Below are 22,697 nucleotides of genomic sequence, written 5' to 3'. Positions count from 1 at the left end.
CAGTTGTCAGACACTGATACCACCACACTGGACATTTGATTCCAACACAATGAATTTTAAAGTTTCCCTGATACACTGCATTACTTTCTTCCTTCCAGTATCTGGATGAGGCAGCATCCACGTGGCCTTGCTTTGGGCATTTGTTTGTATTTCATTCAGAGACTGAAGAGAACAAGTACCTAGTTTTTGTGACTCACAGAATAGCAGAGATCCCAGAAAGACAAAGGAAATCGAGTGGTGATTGGCAAAGAAATCCAACAAACGTCTAATACAATGCTACTTAAAGTAAAATGGCCTTCTCTAGTAATTACCTATATTTGTCCCCATCCAAAATAGAATACTAACACATTTTAATTTTCTCTTTTCTTCTCTGCTTACTGTTACTCCCGAATTACATGCTGATATAAACTGGAATTTTAGTTCCAGATCGCTATTTTTAAAGAAATAATTTTACTACACAGTAATTTTTAGATTTAAAAATAAATTTTATAAATTTATGTGCTAATTATTACTTCATTCTTTCTGGACTTTTAAAAATTCTTCCTGGCCCATAGGCTCCTGGCTATGCTTTCATAGATAGTCTATGAGTAGTGAACTCTTTGAGTCCATTGATGTCCATAAACATCTTTATTTCATCCTTACTCTGTGTGATAGTTTGGTTAAGTATGCTGTTCCAGGCCCAACATTATTTTCCTCTAATATTTTATTATATTGCTTTATTGTCTTGGTTGCATTCATTGTTTCTGATGAGAAGTTTGATGTTCAGCAGATTCTTTTGCAGGTGTAATACTTTGTTGCTTTCTGACAGCTTTTAGGATATATTTTTAATTCTAAGTTTTACTACAATGTTCCCAGTGTATTTTTCTTTGTTTGTCTTGTTTATATTCTTATTTTTTTCAATCTGAGGACTTAATATATAGGCCTGGAAGACTGTAGGCTATTTCTTTTTCTTTTCAATACTGCCACTCCTCTAAATTTTCTATTTCTTTCTCTCTTTCTTCTTCCTGTCTCTCTGTAATTCTTATTAGTCAGATATTGGGTCTTCAATTTCTTTAAACTTCTTCTATCTTTATTTATTTTTCCTCTTGTGCTGATTTCTGGCATAATTCACCAGTTATATCTGTTAACTGTGTCTATTCTACTATTTAGTCCATTTTTCTTTTCTTTCAAAGCATAGATTGAAAAGAAATGGCCACAGAATCTTCCTCTCCTTGTTTCAATTACAGTAGTCCCCCCTTATCTGTGGTTTCACTATCCATGGTTTCAGTTACCCGCTGTCAACCACAGTCCAAAAACATTAAATGGAAAATTCCAGAAATTAACAATTCATGTTTCAAATTACATCCCGTTCCAAGTAGCATGATGAAATCTTGCACCATCCAGCTCAGTTTCACCTAGGACATGTATCATCCCTTTTCCCATATCCACGCTGTATATACTACTTACCCATTAGTATTAAAAAAGCATGGTATATTTAGGGTTTGGTACAATCCATCTTTTCAGGCATCCACTGCGTATACTGCAGGTATACCACTCTCTTACTAACACAAATTTTGGCTATATGACTTGCTTTGGAGAACTGAACAATAGAAAAGGCAACATAAACAGAGTTTTGAAAAGTGTTTGTCCACTTCAGAACCTTGAGACCAATGTAACGGAGCATAAGTTAGTCTGCTTAAGGATGGCAAACCATGTAAAGGATAATTAAAGTGTGCTAGTTAACTACACACTAATCACCAGAAACGTGAGTGAGGTCCTACAAGACCATTCTACCATCACAAATGTATCAACTGCCCCTAGACACGTGAGAAAGCCCAGCAAAAATCAATCTATATATAAAACACCACCCAGCTGATCCAGAAAATCCTGAGATAAGAAAAATGGTCATGGCTGAAAGCTACTAAGTTTGGGGATAGGTTGTCTAGTAGGAATAAATAAGTGACACAAAAATTGGTGCCAATCAAAACCAGATTGTTTTTTATTCCTTGCCTGTGGTGTGACTTGTTGCAGGATAGAGCAAAAACATCATGGCAGAGAGTCACTGGCAAGGAGTCTCAGTTCCTATGTTTGTTCTAACTAGGGGAGATCAGAAATTCAAAATTACTTGAAGTGCTGGGATCTTTTGCTCTATTTTCTTTTTTTTTTGTCTTTTTCTCTTTCTTTTATTCCTTTTAAAAATCATATCCATTTACCATAATTATAAAATACTGCAGTAAATTTTCAAGTACTTGACAAAAATAGATTTCTTTTATTTGCAAAATTATTTCTTTTTTTTCCTTCCTCCACTCATTTAAAAGAATAAAACAATAAATCTATAAGAATAATATTTAAAAGCATTATTTTTTATAAAAGTTTAATGCTAAACAAAGTATTAAAGTATTTTTTAAAATTTCCCAACTGAACATGATTTTAGTTTATTATGTATTGATTGAAACAACATGATTTAATAAGAAATATGATTTGGTCCTGTTTAATATTTTACCCATGGCTCTGAATCATTTGTCAATACCACTGCACAGAATAAAACTTACTTATCTATGTTGTATTAGCAGGGTTCTCTAGAGAAATAGAACCAATATAATATAAATTAATTAATTATAAGGAATTGGTTCATGTGATCATGGGGGCTTATAAATCCCAAGATCTGCAGGGTGAGCTGGCAAGCTGGAGACCCAGGAGAACCTCAGTAGTGTAGTTCTAGTTCAAGTCCAAAGGCCTGAGAACCAGGAGAACTGACGGTATAGTTCCAGTCTGAAGGAAGATCAGCAGTCTTGAGACCCTAGGAAAAGCCGATGTTTCTGTTTGAGTGAAAAGTGGGAAAAAGCCAACGTCCAGCTCAAAAGCAGTCAGACAGAAGGAATTCTCTCTTACTCAAGGGAGGACCAGATTTTTGTTCTATTCAGGCCTTCAGATGATTGCATCAGGCCCACCCACATTAGGAAAGGCAACCTGCTTTCCTGTCTACAGATTCAGATGTTAATCTCATCCCAAAACACCCTCACAGGAATACCCAGAATAATGTTTGACTAAATATTTGGCCATTCCATAGCCCAGTGAAAATGACACATAAAGTTAACCATCACACATGTAAATTATTTGTAGATAGGTAAATAGATTAAAAAAACTCACAAGGATACTTAAACCTTTGATACTAGTCAGTTTCTTCCATCTTGTGCTGAGTCTTGGAAGTTTGAAACATGCTTCTCTAAGTTTCTTCGTTCATTCTTTTCTATTCTAATTGATCCTATTCCTTGCCATGACCCTTCATCATGGAAATGAATGCAATCCTTCAGACCCCTTTGACATAACGAAAGCCTTAGTTTCGGATCTGAGATTATCACTAGGATATTTATGTGGATGGCATTTTCTAGAACTTCTGACCAATTAGCTTTACTTGAATGGTGAAAATAATGGGAGATGGACGACTCCAGGTACTTTTATCCAACAGTGTAATCCAATGAAAAATACAATGTGAGATGACATATTCTTTTTCATTGGCATTTTATTCATCCTTGTCCATCAATTATAGCCAGAAATTGGATGGCGAAATTGAGGAATACTTGATTTTAAGAGACATTTGAATATGGGAGAACTAGAAATAAATGCCAAAGAAATTGGACATTAGATCAAATTCTAAGTAATGGCACCATCTAAAGGCATAAATCAAATCTGCATTACCTATTGATTCCTGTTCTCTGAACAGAAGGAAAAATATTTTTTGGCAATAATAAAAAGTGAAACTTTATAAACTATAATAGTTGTTGGAAAATGACAATTGATGTTTACATGTCTATAAATTACTGCTCTTTTTTCTCATCTCCATGAAGAGAGATTATTTTAATAATTTTTTTTAAAGTATTGCCAGGCTCTGTGAAAAACCCATGAAATAAATACATGGATACATGAGTGTTTTTGAAGTTAAATACTCAAGGTCTAGTAGAGAAATAAACAATAAACTGTTAAGTTTTATGTACTAAGTTTTATAAAACATATGTTGACAAAATGCCATGGGGTCACTAAGGGGAAGAGTTTTAATTCTGCCTGGGACATTGGGAAAGTATTCCCAGAGGAGGTAACATTTTATTTGGTTCTTGAAAGAGATGTAGTTTCCAGCCAAAGAAGAGACAGACGTTCTTGGCATAAAAGCAGAAATCTAAAGGCATCAAAGGCTGACCAAGTAGAGGTGTTCAGGGTGTTGCAGCAAGTTCAATATGACTACAGAGCAGAGTTCATGGTTTGAAGTTTCAGAAAATGCGGATGTAAAAGTCAGGTGGGGCCTCTCTGTACCTGATGCCTTTTAATCCACATTAAACAGTTCAAACTTAATCTTTGAGCCACTGGCAAGCCACAGATATGTTTAATAACTTTACTGTGTTTTAAATTAGCTCGTGCTCATTTAAAAGATTAGAACATTCATAATATATACCTAGGAAAATAAAATCACCAATTTTCTAAACCACCCAGGGATAAGTATTAACAATATTTGTGGGCAATTTTTCCAGGCTTTTCCATATAAATACACACACACACAAGCACACACACAAGCATAAAACACATGTAGTGTTTTGTCTCTAGCTTTTTCTACTTATAAACATATTGAATATATATCTCCAATTTCATGAGTAGAGTTGCACATTATTGTTTCTTAAAAGGTACATGATGCTCTATAAGTGATGGACATTATGATTATTGTCAACTGTAGACCTTTAAGAAGAGCAGTGACATTATCCAATTTGATTTTTAGAGAGATGACTCTGACAAGAATGGGGAAGACCAGTTTGGGTGAGTGAGAAAATGGTGGTAGAACCACCCATTTTGTTGCTATAAGAATGTACTAGATGATTGAAGATGAAGACTGGGAGTAATGTAGGGACCAGGAAATTAGAGAAGAGAAGCTAAATCTAAGAGATATGTCAAAGGCAGAATTCACTCTACTTGAACCTAATTGGTTCCAATTGGGGGTAGGCAACAAAGGGTTACATGGCAGGCCTGGGTTCCTCAAACCCTGCACATTCAAGAGAAAAGCACATCTTCAGAACTAACCCTTGGTCAGCTCCTAGGGGATAACCCCCAAGCCCTTGGATTACTCTGCCCGAGAAGAGTTTTTTTGTTTGCCTGAAACCTTATGTTTTTGCTGAGGTTGGGTGGACACGGGGAGTAGGGATGGGGTGCTGGAGTCAAAGTAGCTGCATACTTACATCACTGACCCCCAGTAAGAGCCCTGGACACCATGACCAGGATGAGCTTTCATAGTTAGCAACACTTTTCACAATGTTGTCGCACACTGTTGGGAGAATTAAGTGCATTCTGTGCTACTTCACTGGAAGAGGAAACTTGGAAATGTGTTTTTGGTTTCTCCTGAACTTCAGCCAAGTGCATTTTCCCTTTTCTGATTTTAATCTATATCATTTTACTGTGATAAACCATAACTAATGTATAATCACTATTCTGAGACCTGTATGTCCTTTTAGCAAATCTTGGAGCCTGTGAGTGATCTTGGAGACCCTGACACAGAGGGTGATTGAGAGTTCAGAGTCATTTCTCTTGGGAAACCAAGGGAAATAGGTGCCATTAACTAAAATGGGAATCATAGGCAAAATAGCAAATGTAGTTTGTGAAAACGAGGATAAAGAGTTCGGTATTAACCATGGTATTAAAATTGTTAAAGTTGAAGGAGAAGAACCATAGTACTCAAAAGAAAATGAATAAATTTAAAATTTTTGATTATATACAGTCAAATACAACATGTAATTACACATCAGATCAAGATATAGAACACTTCCATTGCTCCATAAACTTTCCCTGTAACCACAGGTTAGTTTAGAATCATGCACTATATACTCTTTATGACCACCTTCTTTTGCTCAACATTATGTCCAAGAGATTCATCCATATCTTTATGTGTATGGGTAACTTGTTCCTTTTTATTTCTGAGTGCTATTACAACATAAGAATAAATGATAAACAATCTTGTGTTAGGCTAAATAATGGCCACCCAATGATATCTGTGTTCTAATACCTAGAACCTGTGATACGTTACCTTACATTCAAAAGAGACTTTGCAGATGTGATTGAGTGAAGGAGCTTGAGCTGAGAGATTATTCTGCATTATTCTGGTGGGTCCCATGTAATCACAAAGATCCTTATAAGAGCGAAGTGGGAGGTGAAAATAAGGACAAGTTGATGTGATGATGAAAGCAAGGATTTAAGTGACATAACCAAGAGACAAAGAATGTTACAGCCTCTAGAAGCTGACTCTCTTCTGGAACCTCCAGAAGGAAACAGCCCTATTGATACCTTGGTTAGCCCTAAATGACTCATTATCTCATTTTTTTTGGTAATTTGTTGTGATACTGAATGCATTCTTCTGTTAGTGGACATTAAGGCTATTTCAACTTTGGAACAATAATGAATAACATTGCTATGAGCACTTTGGCACGATGCTTTTTGCAGAAAAATTTGCTTATCTTGAGAGGGAAGAATAGGAATAAAATTTCTGGGTCATAAAATGGTTGTATGATTATGTTATTAGAAACTGATAATTTTCAAAAGTAGTTTTACCATTTTACATTCTCACCAGTTGTTCTACATCTCCATGAATATTTGGTAGTTTTAGGGTTTTTTTTTAATTTTACATATTTTGATAGATATATAGCAATATTTCTTTATGGTTTTAACTTGCACTTCTCTGACGGCCAATGTTTGTGAACACATTTTCATTTGTGTATTGACCATTTGGCTATCATTTTGAGATTTCGATGAAAATCATAGACTGCCTAGAAAAAAAGCACACATGTAAATGTAAAACACTGTCCACATTATTTCAGGGATTCACGGAACACTGATAACCTTCATTCCATGGACTCTTGGCCAGCACTTGACCTTGACTGATGCTGTTTTTTCCAGCTTCACCTCTCCTCACCCTGCCTCACACCTTGTGTGCTAGCAATCTTGAATACCTTGAAGTGTCTTGCCTGATTTGGCTGTATCTTATCTCCATTCCTTTGAAATGCCCTACCTCCTTCAGACCCCAGTTTCCATAGCCCTAGTCTCCATTTTACACTTAGCTCACTAACTCACTGATTTTCTCCTCTAGGGAGTTTTCCTTGATCCTCCCAGTCTCTTCTTTATCAGCTATCTCCTAATGCCCCATCCCTCTTTTTTTTTTTTTTTAAACCAAACTTACTATATTCTATAATTACCTGTTTGCATGAATCTCTACATTTTTAACACCTTGAAGTCAGTGACTCAGTCATATGTTGAACAGAGTGTAAAGCTTATGGTTGACACTCAAACTTTTATTGAATGAATAAATGAAAGGGAAAACCCTTAACTCTAAAAAATCATATTGCCAGTAGTGATTCCTTCTGTATTTCCAGAATTCAATGAGTAGTTTAATTGATGTAGTCTAAAAAATTAAAATATATATCCTGGACAATTTGGGAGAACAGAGGGGAGCTATTTTGTGACAAACTAATTGTAATGATTTAATTTTATTTTGAATTCGATATTAAAGAAGACATCTCTGCCCTTTTATGTTTTTTATAGAAATCTCTTCATATTTGCTTATGGTCCTTATAAAGAAAAATAAATTTCTTTTGAGATGTATGTTTGTCTCTGGATAATATAAACTCCTTAAGTCAGTTTTCAGGTTGGTTTTTGGTTTTCTAGTGGTATGAGGTAGGTGTTCAGTAAATCCTTGTTACCTGGGATTTGTTTGTTGTTGTTGTTGTCATTAGGACATTGACTAGATAATGCCTGAGCAGGCTCTAGCCTGACAAATGTTACCATCTGACATTAACACTTAGGCCAACTCTGTTTTGTTCGCCAAAAGTGAATAGACAAGCTAAAGGCAGAAATAGCCAGAAACTCGTCTTCCTAGAGAGCATGGCAACAGTTCTGCCTCCAGAGGTTAAGCTTGTGCTATTTTCATGGAAAGATAAGGTTACTCCTCACTGATGGTGACTCCTCACATTCTCCCTCACCAGGAAGAGAGTAGGCTGCTGGGTATTTTCATACCAATGCAAATACAGTTCTGCTTTGAAAAGAAAAATTCCAGCTGGGGTTCAAGCACAGGGATTCCTTAGACAAGGCTGAACTATCTATCACCTTTCTCTGCACCAAGACACAAAGGCTTTACCCATTTACTCATTCTTCAAATTATATGTTTTGAAGGCTCTACAGCAAATCCTAAATTGAGCACAGCAGGTAAAGCAAATTGAAAGACACATATCTGGCTTTTGAGACATATACTAATAACTAGTATACAAATAACTTTTTGCAATATTTCTTTTCCATGTAGCTTTACTCTATTCCTAATAATTTTACCTTGAGAGTTAGCAAAAGGGAAAACTTTGAAATAAGCAAATCTAATTTACTATTTACTTTTTTCCAAACACATCCTCATTATTTTTCTCGTCCTACAAATGTCAGAATACAATTGTTCTATTTTCACATGTTTGCTCCAGGAGGAATTCTCTTTCCACCTTTGGTTCTTTAATGTGTTGACTCATTATTTCCATCAGCTTGCTACTTTTTTCTTCCATCGTCTTGCTCTGAAAGACTCCCTACTCTCCTTGAATAGCTCTTTTTCCTACTACTTCAGAACCACTGAGCTAGCTATATCTGGAGGAAATGCTTTTAAAAGGCTCATGTATTAAAGCTATTTTGCCATTTCTAGATGATAAGTGTGACTGGGTTAAAGAATTTAAAGTAGGCCACCCAGCGATATTTTTGCCAATCCAAGCCAATTTTCAAACATTTCTGACAGCAAAATTGAGCTTTAAAAAATAAAAAGTAAACCTCTTAATGCTCAGTGTTGGCAGAGTGTAAATGCTAAATGGGGATATGAGAAAGAATTTGTCATAATTCTCCTACTCAAAATTGCTAGTATGCTAGAGTGAACACCTGTCGTCATTAATGATACTTTTCCTAGATTTTGACCTATAAGGCAGAATCTTGATGCAGCCTAAAAAATTAAAACAAAGCATTAAATTTAAGGTAAAAATATAGTTTGCCTGTCTTATCAATCATACTTATTCTGGAATTAACAAAACATTAGAGGAAACACATGGACATATTGAATCACTCTAAGATAATACATAGGGTATTTACTGAGTGCCTAATCTAGTCTAGGCACTTTGATTAAGTGCACATAAATCATAGATTAAAAAAATAGAGATGGGCAGTTTTATATAAGCAGTAGTATTTGTGACTCAACTAAAGCTCAGCACACAGCTCCCTGTGTGATTTTCTCCCCAATCGGTAAACCAAGAACATTGGATAAATAATTTGAGAACTGTTATAATATAGTTTATTATTTTTGAGGGATGATCGGTTAATAAGCATTATGGTCATTAGTATTTTTCTCCTACTGAATAAACCTTTTCAGAAAATGTTCTGATCCATAATTATGATTACCAAGCATAAAATCAATACATGGTGTGTTTTTTAATTATTTTGTAGTGTCCTCTAAAAATCACACAATACGCAATAATCATATAGGGTCATTTTTCTGGAAAGCCTTGGTATGCAAAGTGGGATTTCAACTTCAAGACCAAATGCAGGAAAGGTGAGAGGAATGACAGAGGTATACCCTGGTTGGGACAACTCCCTGACATTGGGCACGGCACAGGACTACAGGTCATACAGGGCATAATTGTGATGCAGAGTTTTTTTCATAATTGCATATTGTACAGGAAAATTTACTAGTTCCTAAGATACCTAATACTAGATGTTTTACATACTCGTCAGTTAGGGGACCTGGGTTGGAGCAGGTGAACAGCTACTTAGACTAGACTACTGTTTCAATGGAAAAGTCAAACTTAACCTCTTTAATACTTTGTTTTCCATCAGTAAAATGATGAAATCATATTTAACAACTTAAAAAGTCTGCCCAACCTTCAATAAACTAGAAGATATACAAATATATACACAGATATTTAATCATATGAACAAATTTATGTGTATCAGGACATTTTATCTGGCTGTTGCCCGGGTAGACAACACTGTTCCTACACACCTCTGTTAAATTCATGCATGTGTTCACTGCATAAGTGAGAAAAGGGATGCAAACTTTAAAGATAAACTTTATCATGATCTACAGATGAGGAAGCAGAGCTGGAGAAGGGAGGCAGAATTCTGTCTTCTCCCTCGGGACTAATTTTTAGCAAGGGTATGAAACTCTGGCTTCAAGTGCAAAAATTTTAGAGAACAGAGTTACAAAGGCACAGAGAAGGAAGTCCTCCCTTTCCTCTCCTCACTACCTACCACTGTTCTGGTTCACTTTGGGAATGTCTGGGAATAGCAACGACAAAATATACATATCAACATTGCTGAAACAATACACGAAGTTGATTGGCTTTTGGAATTACCTGGCCAGGGTGGACAGAGTCATCTTCACTCTGTGTTTCTCAGTCTTGTTTCTTCAGTCCTGGCCTCCCTTTGGCAGGATTTCCCCTCGTCACTGCAAGATGACTGGCAGCTGAGGACAGGTTTTTATTGAACAACCAGCTGCACAAAGAATCTCTTCCTGGGCTTCCCATAGAAGAAGAAAGAAGCTTTTCACTACCACAGCAAACACTACCCAGTGTCTCACTGATTCTGACTGGGCTACACACCCATCTCTGAACCAATCCCTGTGGGCAAGGATTTGGGACACGCAGACACCTCTAAGCCAATTGGGGTCCATACTTGAAGTTTGTATTCTAACTAAAAGTGGGGAGGGTGGATTTCCTGAAGTGAAGTAAGGTCAGGTTATATGGAGGAAGGAAGAATAGATGCTGCTGACAACACCGAAGATTTCTACTTTAGCTTCCTTTATGTAGGCTTTGGTGTTCTTCTGATGAGCAACAACTGCTAGGAGATTTTCCCCAAGAAACGTGCATACATGGAGGTTGGAGAAGGAGAGAAGACACTCTACAGCCCTTTCATGGTGACTCTAGCTGACAGACTTGTTTATGGGCACATTAGAGACAGCCTTTGTGAATTCCAAGAAGTAAGAAAAGAATGGTTTTGGTGTCTGGAGTGGTTGGAATTATGTGGTGAGAAGCTTAAGTCCTCCAAACAAGAAAGTGTTGCCTTCAAAGCCTGTATTATTGGCAAAATAAATATCTAATAACTTTTTTCCTCTCTTCTTCATTATCTCCCCAGCATTTCTTCTCACTTCCTACCTGATGCTCCCAGTAGCGCTGTCCAATAAAAATACAACACAAACACAAATGCAGTCACATATATAATTTAAATTTTCTGGTACTCATATTAAAAAAGTAAAAAGAAGATACAATTAATTTTATAATATACTTGATTTAACCCAAAATATTCAAAATACTATCACTTGAACATAAAATCAGTTTAAAAATATTGAGATAGTTTACTTTTTTAAATTTTTTAATTTTTTTCACTAAGTCTTTGAAATCCAGTGTGTAGCCACATTACAAGTGCTGAATAGGCATCTGTGGACAGCATACTGGGCTGTGTAATTCCATACTCTAGTCATATTAAAGTACTTCCTCTTCCCTGATATTCTCATTTTTCTTTAACCTCTTTACTTCCTATATGCAATTTTCAGGCTTCAAATAAGCATTCCTCCTTCTCTCTGTTCTCAAACCTAGCCTCATTGATTTTGGTAAGTGTATTTTTGTCCTTTAGGGCAGTCCTTGGCTATCAGTGCATCCAGAAAGCCTTCCCCAAGCCCCAGGTTATATGGCTCTCCTATGGCCCTGTGCATATCCTGGTCATCCGTACACATTAATGAGTGTCAAGAGTTTTGTGGTCAGCAGACCAAAGATCTAGTAAGAAAGAATTAAAATAGACCATGAAGACCATTTTGAGGCCAAAGGTTTTGTCTTATACATTATAGTATGCACTGAAGTCAGTCCAGTACTTGGAGCAGAGTAAAGACACAATAAATATTAGTGGAATGAAGAAAAGAGGAAAGGATCATAAGTTTAAACTAACTTGTACTCTCATCCAAAGTTTAAAACTTCAGTAGCACCAAACCTTTCTACTGGGACATTGAATTCTTTTCTCAGTGGTGAACAAGCTGAAGTCTGCCAATATTTATCCTTTCCCAATTCATGAGTGATTCACATGAATGTAAACATACTTCAGGTAATCTTTGTCAATTTAATTAATAAGAGTATTTTAAAATATTTATATCTAGGAATGTGAGGAATAACTAAATCTAATTTTTTATTCACTTATTATATGCCAGGCACTCTGCTAAGCGATTCACTTGCATTATATGACTTGATGCCAACACATCCTAAATAACACTTCATGGATATTTCTTAAAAATCTCCAGTTATAGCAAAATACAGAATAGTGTTAAGATTACAAACAACCTGGGTTTATATCCCAGCATCAGTCTTACTAGCTATTTAAATATGACCAAACTTCTTAATGTCATAGTTTATTGTTCAGAAATATTAACTGCCCTCCACCTCTGATTTTACTAGACTATTTCAAATATCTAAAATTTTGACCTTTCAAAATGTATTAGAAAATTGGAGAACATCACTAATAGAAACTATTCTTGGGAAATGGAACAGGTCACAATATAAACAGAATGGGCTTTTGAGTTAGACAGAATTTAAACCCATTCAATAAACATTTAAGTTTTCTCTGGAGGCCACTCTGTTGAGCATGAGGAATGTGAAAATAAATTCAAGAGAGTTTGGTTTTTTTTTCGCTTTTAAATTGTGCTTTAATTTCTGCAATCAGATATGATGCAGTGAGATCAAGTATAAACTTTCACTATATATCCAGAAAATCAAAAACACATTTATACAGATTTAGCCCAACAGTTTACTCCCTTAAAAATTTTTTTTGAATGTAATTAAAGCTAATTTATCTTCAGTGTAAAAACTTGGAGGTATAAACAAACTCAGGATATTACATACAGAAAATTAATGTACATTTCCAAATGTGCACAGTGCAGCATTTTAAACAAAGTAAACGGTCTCATTTCAGCTTTCACCATTAAGCATAATCCACATCCCAATCTTGAATAAAAATGTCACAATATATAAACCCACTGAGAATTCTGTACACATATATAAGTTTATAGACATCTGACTTCAAATATAAACACATACATTGTCATGACCATACATACAGCTTATGTTTCTATTGTAATTAAAAAAAAACCATAGAAAAATATTTCAATGTACATTCCACTGCTATGACAGGGCCCATGACCTTGTGCCTTTAAACCACACTTCATGGAGCATAAAGCATCACACCAGGCATTTTTTGGAGTGAAAATTACTAAGATTCTAAGTCTGAAGAGGCTACTGTATAAATATTCCCATTATAATTTGGTAACAAAACTAGTTAGCTCCATAGTGTATCTGGGAGGCAGTGGGGCAGAGAGGTGGAGGTTAGTACTACTTTAAGAGGGCCCACAGAATGTATGTGAAGGTAGCCAATGAATTAGGGTATTTTAAAAATTCCTATTGCAAGCCTAACACTGACCTTACTAGTGAGACTTTAAAGGCAAGCAAGACAGGGCATGTGTTTGGCTTCCAGATGCATGAATCCTACCCTCCCCTCAACCTCTATCATCTTAACAGACCAACAGGACCCGTGTAGCAATATGGTGTAGGGAGGACAGCAAAGCAATTTCTTGTGTGTACAAAAGGCCATTCGGTCCAAACTGAGAAACTCCTCTTTGTCAGTACTTTCAAAATTTCTTATTGCCCTTGAGCAACTGAAAGTTTTTCTAAACAGGTAATATTTAATTTGGGATCTATACTGGAGAGCTGATGTATATGAAAGGCAAACATTTGGTATGAAACTTTCGAATGTGAGATTTTCCCCCCTTCCTTTTATGGAATTTAACAGGGTTCCATGGAGAATGAAAAAAATTGGTCCTTGCAAAGTGTACCTTCCTGTATTTGAAATATATATATGTATAACGTTTAGACAGATCCGAGGTTACCAGGAGTAGTCAAGTTTCTTCTATGGCTTTTTATATTGCTGAGGTACTATGTGATAACCATCACTTCTCATATTCTGTCTTCAGTGACAGCAAAGAAGAGACCAAGCCCTTCCTCTGTCATTTACTATCAGTGTGATCTTGGGCAATTAATATTTCTTAACCTCAGTTTCCTAACATGTAAAATTAGGACAGTATTACCTGTCCCTGATAGGGGTTTGTGAGGATTGAATGAAATGGCATACGTAGCAAGCAGGGGCTGTTGCATCCTAGACAGTGAGAAAATACTAGTTTTTCTTTTCTATCTTTTTTGTTTCCTTTCTCATGAGAGCACTCTCACAGCTCTTTATGTATCACGTGAAGACTAAGTAAAATTAAATTACCTCACAACAGAAGAGAATTAATTTGAAAAGATGCTTTGGGAGAATTACTTATGCACACTCAATTGTAATTATGGAATTCAAATCCCAAGTAAATAAAAACAATTTAATGAAAATTAAGTTGTGTGATAGGATCAGAAGTGGCTCCATCAAGCTGTACAGACAGTCGTTTTCATTTAGATTTCATGGTATTGTTTGTTGGGCAAACCTTTTCTTGTCTCATCCTTTCCTCCAATCCTAAAGGCTTGAGAAAGAGTGAAAGTTTATCACTTTGAAAACTCATTTAAAAATGTTTGAGCGATTTTCTCTAATTCTGTGACCGATATTACTGGTTAGCTCACTCAGTATTCATGTTCAACCCCTTTTCCACACCTCCTCTACTCCAGAGGAGAGAAAAATTACATAAATGTTTCCTAATCTTCTTTGCAGCTAGAAGAGGCTATGGGACATGGTCCTGTCCAATGAGATATTAGGGGAAGTGTGCTGAGGGGTTTCTGAGAAGAATTGTATTGTTCTGTAGAATGGGCCATTCTTTCTCCATTTCCTTCCTCAAACATAATTTTGATGTCTGAGGCTTCCAGAATCATCTTAAGCACCATCCCCCACCACCAAAAAAAAAAAAAAAAAGAATAGTATAGGAGAGAGAAAGGCCTCAGCTCCTTGATGATATCAAGGGATGACATTCTAAATATTTAAAAATAATTACCACATGGGCAAACAATCATTCAGAAAGGAGGTCAGACTGATTTAAATGAAGGATGGCTAGTTCACTAGACCTTACAAACCACTGAGCATCAGCCCTGAAATCACTGACATGTTATAACAAATGTGGACTGGACCTCAGAACTGCTTAAGCAACTCTTAGGTATGCTCTTGCTTGCAGCCATAAGCATTCTTAATAGAAACAAATGCATTGTCAGAATCTGCAAATAATGCAGCACCGTGGAAAAATAATTATGTAAATGGTTTTTTAACAGAATTTTTACAGACATTTTCATAGAAAATATAAAAAAACAAAACAAAAAAATCTCTTACCATCTACTTAGACTAGCAGCCCTTAATGAAATTGAAATGCCTCATGTGAATACATCCCCTGAGAAAGGCAAATTAAATTAATATTTTATAAAATATTGCTTTATAAAAATGTTTGAACTTTTAGGGATTTTCAGAAATCATAAATAAAAAATGAAGAAAGGAGATATGCTTTTCAGCTGTGTGCTTATGGTTAACAATGCCGTACTGTGCACTTCAAAATTTAAGAGGATGGATCTTAGGAGTTTTTTACCACATTAAAAGAAAGATGAAGAGTTTAATCCAAATAAGTGCTTATTTAAAGAATAGTTAAATTCAGTCAAAAGTCTAGATAATAATCAATGATTACTAACGGCCTAAAAAAAACAAAATCCAAATGTCATAATGTCTGCTCACAATTTCTGTCTCTGCACCTCAGCCTTCTTTGTCATGAATGTGCTACTTCAGCCAACATTCAGATTAGCTGCATATTGCATAGGTCAAATCCTTTTTTTTTCTTCAGGTTTTACTGAGATATAGTTGACAGCACTGTATACGTTTAAGGTGCACTGTGTAATGACGGATCAAACCCTTTTTTAAAGGTAGGACCATTCTGTCTGCATCTTCAAGAGCAAAGATGATGGTGTTATGTGAAGAGCAAGACTCTAGAAAAAGACAGACCTGGGCATGACTCCCATCTCCAGTTCTTTTGCTACTTACCCTTGGGCATGTTTCTTCAACTCTTTTCATCCTTAGATTTTCTCACTTGCGATCTGGAGATGATAATGGCCACCTCTTTGTTCTAAGTAAAGCTGCTTATTTTAAGCACAAAGAATAGTGCCTGACCCATAGGAAGAACTCTATGCCTTAGTTTCACTTCACTCTTTTTTAAATTTTTATTTTAATTTTTTTATTGAATGAAAGCTTCTTTAAATCCTATATTGCTTTACAATTTTCAAAAGTTTCACACACTTGATTTCATATAATCCCATAATAACCCTTTTTTCCCCTACCCCTGTATTGCTCCACCCAACTTCCTTCTCTCCACTGGTAACCACTAGTTTGTTCTCTATATCTGTGAGTCTGTTTCCTTTTTGTTTTATTCACTAGTTTGTTATATTTTTTAGATTCCACATGTAAGTGATATCACACAGTGTTTGTCTTTATCTGTCTGGCTTATTTCACTTAACATAATGCCTTCCAAGTCTATCCATGTTGCTGCAAATGGCAAACTTTCATTCCTTTTTATGGTTGTGTAGTATTTCATTGTATATCTATAAAACCACATCTTCTGAATAGACATTTTCCAAAGGGGAAATGCAGATGCCCAACAGGCACATGAAAAGATGCTCAACATCACTAATCATCAGGGAAATGCAAATCAAAACCACAATGAGATATCACCTCACACCTGTCAGAATGGCCATCATCAAAAAGACCAAAAATAACAAATGTTGGCGAGAATGTGGTGAAAAGGGAACCCTAGTACACTGTTGGTGGGAATGTAAATTGGTACAGTCACTGTGGAAAACAGTATGGAGGTTGCTTAAAAAACTAAAATGAGAACTACCATATGACCCAGCATTTCCACTCCTGGGTATATCTGAAAAGAAACAAGAACACTAATTTGAAAAGATACATGCACCCCAATCTTCACAGCAACATTATTTACAATAGCCAAGGTATGGAAGCAACCTGTGTCCATCAAGAGATGAATGGGTAAAGATGTGGTATATATTCATATCGCTTTTAATTTCAATTGCCGGTGACTATTCATGAATGTTTGCTGAATTGAATTGCAAGCACTTAAAATTCCAGGTGAAGAGAAACTTTCTCAAAGCCCTTTTTGATGTAACTATCCCACAGTCATCTCCTCCTTACAGCATTTAGTAACCATCTCCCTTATACAACGTAACAGGCAGGTAGCCCATGTTGTATTGTGAACTGCATTTTAGGTAATGTCCTCTGTTAGAGTATAAACTCTAAAGAGTGATTATTCTTGCAAGTGATTTTTATTCATCCTCCTGGTGTCCCTATTGTTTCCCATTGTGCTTTTTTTTTTTTTTTGGTACGCGGGCCTCTCACTGCTGTGGCCTCTCTCGTTGCGGAACACAGGCTCCGGACGCGCAGGCTCAGCGGCATGGCTCACGGGCCCAGCCGCTCCGCGGCATGTGGGATCTTCCCGGACCAGCGCACGAACCCGTGTCCCCTGCATTGGCAGGCGGACTCTCAACCACTGCACCACCAGGGAAGACCACATTGTGCTTTTCACAGGGAATTTAAATATTTTTGACAAAATTGGTTTGGTAGTAGCGACAGACATCATAATTTTAAATATGCCGAAGTCACCTACCTATATGTTTCCAATACAGAATATTTTCCAGTTGAAACAACATATTAAAGGTCAAGTGCCTCCTCAATCTCAGAAGAAAACCACAGCCTGTTTGGAAGTTAGGTAACCTACTTTTCTCCTGAAGTAATAAATCTGTGTCTCTACCAAGTATTATCTTCATGGTTTCTATAATAAGGTTTCAACCTGAACTCCTTGTTGAAGAATTGTCACCTAGGAAACAAATTTTAAATAATTTGCAAGTGGAAAATCTCCCTGAAATGACCTACAATTTTCAATTTCATCCATCTTCAAATCAATAATCTTAAAAGATTATTCATTCACTGACCTGAAGGAAATTAATCAGATAAAGAGATACTTACGTTTTTCATTTGTTCTGAATAAAGCTCACAGAAAGCACTAATCAAAGTTTTATTTTATCAACTCATTTTCTACAAGATTTTCCCTTTATCTAATGTTACTTCCAGTGTCCTATGAAGGTAGAATTTCTTCAACCCAGTGTAAAAATAGCAACATTTTAGGAATACAACTATGTTATTCTGTTCCTTAATGTACAACGACTATTGTTTATTTAGGAAAGAAATTAGTAAAAGTCAAACAACGTGTAAGAATACAATTCTCACCAAAATCAAGCAGCATAATCCTAAGAGGAAGTAAGGGGCGGGGGGAGCCATAGAAAATAAAAGTGTATAGATTGCACACCACTTAGGAAATAAATATTATAAATTAATTTATATTAATGTATGCATATACTATATATAATTCTAATTACATAGAATTATATAATTTACATAGAATCAGTTAGGTGTTACTATTATTTATGCAGAGTTTATGCAGAGTGATAGCATTTTCCCTAATAATTTTGGCAACCAGTATTTTCCTTCCCTCTATAGACTGAGTAGCTTAAACCATTCATTACTTAGCATTTTTTAAAGCATTAAATATCAACTATATTAAGCTTAGTAGCAGTTAACAATGCAAACATTATTATTTTTCTTTTTTACTTTTTTTTCTTATTAATGCCTCACCCAAAATGGTAGAAGCCATATTCAAGCCTTACTCTGGCTCTGGTTCGTCTTGTCATTCTGCCCACTCCAGACACAAATAAAATGGCTGCCTCATCCAGAGGTTATCCTTAACAGCAAGATGATTAGTTGAAGATTACTGAAATCAAACCCTTGAAAAAACCACACTCAATTTAAGAAACCATTAACTTTAGGATGAATCTACTTTAAACAGGCTACAAAATGATACACAAATTGAATTAGAAAACATTAGCACTCTTTCTTCACTAAAGAGGACCATATTGTTTAACCATAGCCATGAGTGGTTAAGCCATTGCTTCTGTTCTGGGCCTATGCACTTTTTCTTTATCAGCTGTCACTTATGTCTGTGTTGTTCTCAGCTCTTCTTCGGGTCTGGTGGTGGTCCTTGCATCTGACTTGTACAGCTCGGCCTCTTGCCAACTCCTCTGTTTGAAAAGTTCAGTCATTACAGTGCAGACTTTCATAACCCATGTCTGGCTATCTCTGTTTGCTGCTTGTACAGTCCGTGTAGATGCTGGAAGTACAGCTCTCCTACCACTTCTTCTGAGTCCTGGGTTCCTGTCTGGGAAGGCTTGGCTCTGAAATGCCTTCTTCACTGAGGTGATGGATACTTTGAGACTTCTTGTATCTTGGAAGGGTAAGAACACTGTTGAGTGCATCCCTCCTACTTCTTTTCTGTGATCCAGTGTGAATTTAACTCAATCACTCATTCAGCAAATATTTATTGAGCACTTAACTGTATGTCAGACACTGCATCAGAAACTGAAAATATAGCATTAAATCAGACAGAGAGATATCCTTGTCTTTCTACCAACTGCAGATACAAATAACTAACTGCCCTTCATGTCTTCATGAAGCTTAATTTCTAGTGGTGAAAGTAGACAATAACAGTTAAACAATAAGTAAATAAAATACATAGAATAGTAGAGAATGATGGATACTGTAGGGAAAAAAGCAGAGAAAGTTGCTGGGGCAGACCACCATGGAAAATTGTTATAAATGTTAACAGAGAAGTGAGGGAAATGTCCCACCCTTGCTGAGAAGACAATTAATCTGTGACAAAGGAGGCAAAAATATGTGATGGGGGAAAAACAGTCTCTTCAATAAATGATGTTGGAAAACTAGACAGCTACATGTAAAAGACTGCAATTAGAACGTTCTCTAATACCATACACGAAAATAAACCCAAAATGGGTTAAAGACCTAAATGTAAGACCTGAAACCATGAAACTCCTGGAAGAGAACATAGGCAGAACACTCTTTGACATAAATTGTAGCAATAAGTTTTGGGATCTGTCTCCTAAGGCAAAGGAAACAAAAGCAAAACTAAATGGGATCTAACTGAACTCAAAAGCTTTTGCACAGCAAAGGAAACCATTGTCAAAATGGAAAGACTGAAAGGAAAAAAAGTATTTGCAAATGATATGGCTGATAAGAAGTTAATATCCAAAGTATATAAACAGTTCATGCAGCTTGATATCAAAAAAACAACCCAACTGAAAAATGGACAGAAGACCTGAATAGACATTCTTCCAAAGAAGACATACAGATGGCCAACAGGCACATGAAAAGATGCTCAATATCACTAATCATCAGGGAAATGCAAATCAAAACGGCAATGAGATATCACCTCACACCTGTCAGAATGGCTGTCATCAAAAAGAATAAACAACAAATGTTGGCAAGGATGTGGAGAAAAGAGAACCCTAGTACAGTTAGTGGGAATGTAAATTGGTGCCGCCACTATGGAAAACAGTACGGAGATTCATCAAAAAATAAAAATAGAGCTACCGTATGATCCAGCAATTCTACTCCTGAGTATATATCCAAAGAAAATGAAAGCACTAATTCAAAAAAATATATGCAGCGTAATGGTCACAGAAACATCATTTACAATAACCAAGACATGGAAGCAACCTAAGTGTCCATCAACAGATGATGGATAAAGAAGATGTGGTATAAACACACACACACGTGCGCACACACACACACACACACACACACACACAATGGAATATTACTCAGCCACAAAAAAGAATGAAATTTTGCCATTTGCAAAAACCTGGATGGACCTGGAGGGTGTTATGCTTAGTGAAATAAGTCAGACAGAGTAAGGCAAATACTGTAAGTTTTCACTTACATGTGGAATCTGATAAAAAAAAATCAAGTGAATAAATATAGCAAAACAGAAAGGGACTCACAGATACAAAGAACAAACTAGTGGTTACCAGTGAGGAGAGGGATGGGGGAACAGCAAGATAAGGAAGGGGAATTAAGAGGCTATGTATGAAATAAATAAGATACAAGGATGTAATAATGTACAGCACAGGGAAAATAGCCAATATTTTATAACAACTTTATTTTTTTTTAATTGGGGTAAAATTGCTTTACAATGTTGTATTAGTTTCTGCTGTACAATGAAGTGAATCAGCTATATGTGTAACTATACCCCCTCCCTCTTAGACCTCCCTCCTACCCACCTGCATCCAACCCATCTACGTTGTCACAGAGCACCGAGCTGAGCTCTCTGTGCTATACAGCAGGTTCCCACTAGCTATCTATTTTACACTTGGTAGTGTACTTATGTCAAACCTAATCTCACAGTTTGTCCCACCCTCCCCTTCCCCTTCTGTGTCCACATGTCTGTTCTCTATGTGTACGCCTCTATTCCTGACCTACAAATAGGTTCATCTGTACCATTTTTCTAGACTCCACATGTATGCGTTAATATACGATATTTGTTTTTCTCTTTCTGGATTACTTCACTCTGTATGACAAACTCTAGGTCCATCTCTACAAATGACCCAATTTCATTCTTTTTTATGGCTAATATTCCATTGTATATATGTACCACATCTTCTTTATCCATTCATCTATCATTGGGCATTTAGGTTGTTTCCATGTCTTGGCTATTGTAAATAGTGCTGCAATGAATATTGGGATACATGTGTCCTTTTGAATTATAGTTTTCTCAGGGTATATTCCCGTAGTGGGATTGCTGGGTCATATGGTAGTTCTATTTTTAGTTTTTTGAGGAATGACTGTACTGTTCTCCATAGTGGCTGTACCAGTTTGCATTCCCACCAGTGCAGGAGGGTTCCCTTTTCTCCACACCCTCGTCAGCATTTATGGTTTGTAGATTTTTTGATGATGGCCATTCTGACCGATATGAGGTGATACCTCATTGTAGTTTTGATTTGCATTACTCTAATAATTAGTGATGTTGAGCATCTTTTCATGTGCCTCTTGACCATCTGTGTGTCTTCTTTGGTGAAATGTCTATTTAGATCTTCTGCCCATTTTTTAATTGGGTTATTATTTTTTTTCTATTGAGCTCCATGAGCTGTTTGTATATTTTGGAGATTAATCCTTTGTCCGTTGCTTCATTTGCAAATATTTTCTTACATTCTGAGGGTTGTCTTTTCATCTTGTTTATGGTTTCCTTTGCTGTGCAAAAGCTTTTAAGTTTCATTAGATCCCATTTTTTAATTTTTGTTTTTATTTTCATTACTCTAGGGGGTGGGTCAAAAAAGATCTTGCTGTGGTTTATGTCAGAGAGTGTTTTTCCTGTTTTGCTCTAAGATTTTTATAGTGTCTGGTCTTACATTTAGGTCTTTAATCCATTTGGAGTTTATTTTTATGTATGGTATTAGGTAGTACCCTTATTTCATTCTTTTACATGTAGCTGTCCAGTTTTCCCAGCACCACTTGTTGAAGAGGCTTTCTTTTCTCCGTTGTATGTTCTTGCCTCCTTTGTCATAAACATTGTATGTTCTTGACCATATGTGCATGGGTTTATCTCTGGGCTTTCTATCCTGTACCATTGATCTATATTTCTGTTTTTGTGCCAATATCATACTGTCTTGAATACTGTAGCTTTGTAGTATAATTTGAAGTCGGGTAGCCTGATTCCTCCAGCTCCATTTTTCTATCTCAAGATTGCTTTGGCTATTCAGGGTCTTTTGTGTTTC

The sequence above is a fragment of the Delphinapterus leucas genome, chromosome 5 (assembly GCF_059928025.1).
Source record: "Delphinapterus leucas isolate spDelLeu-1000000601 "Yukka" chromosome 5, BTC_Dleu_Yukka2, whole genome shotgun sequence".
NCBI lineage: Eukaryota > Metazoa > Chordata > Mammalia > Artiodactyla > Monodontidae > Delphinapterus > Delphinapterus leucas.
Note: the sequence above shows the minus strand (reverse complement) of the source record.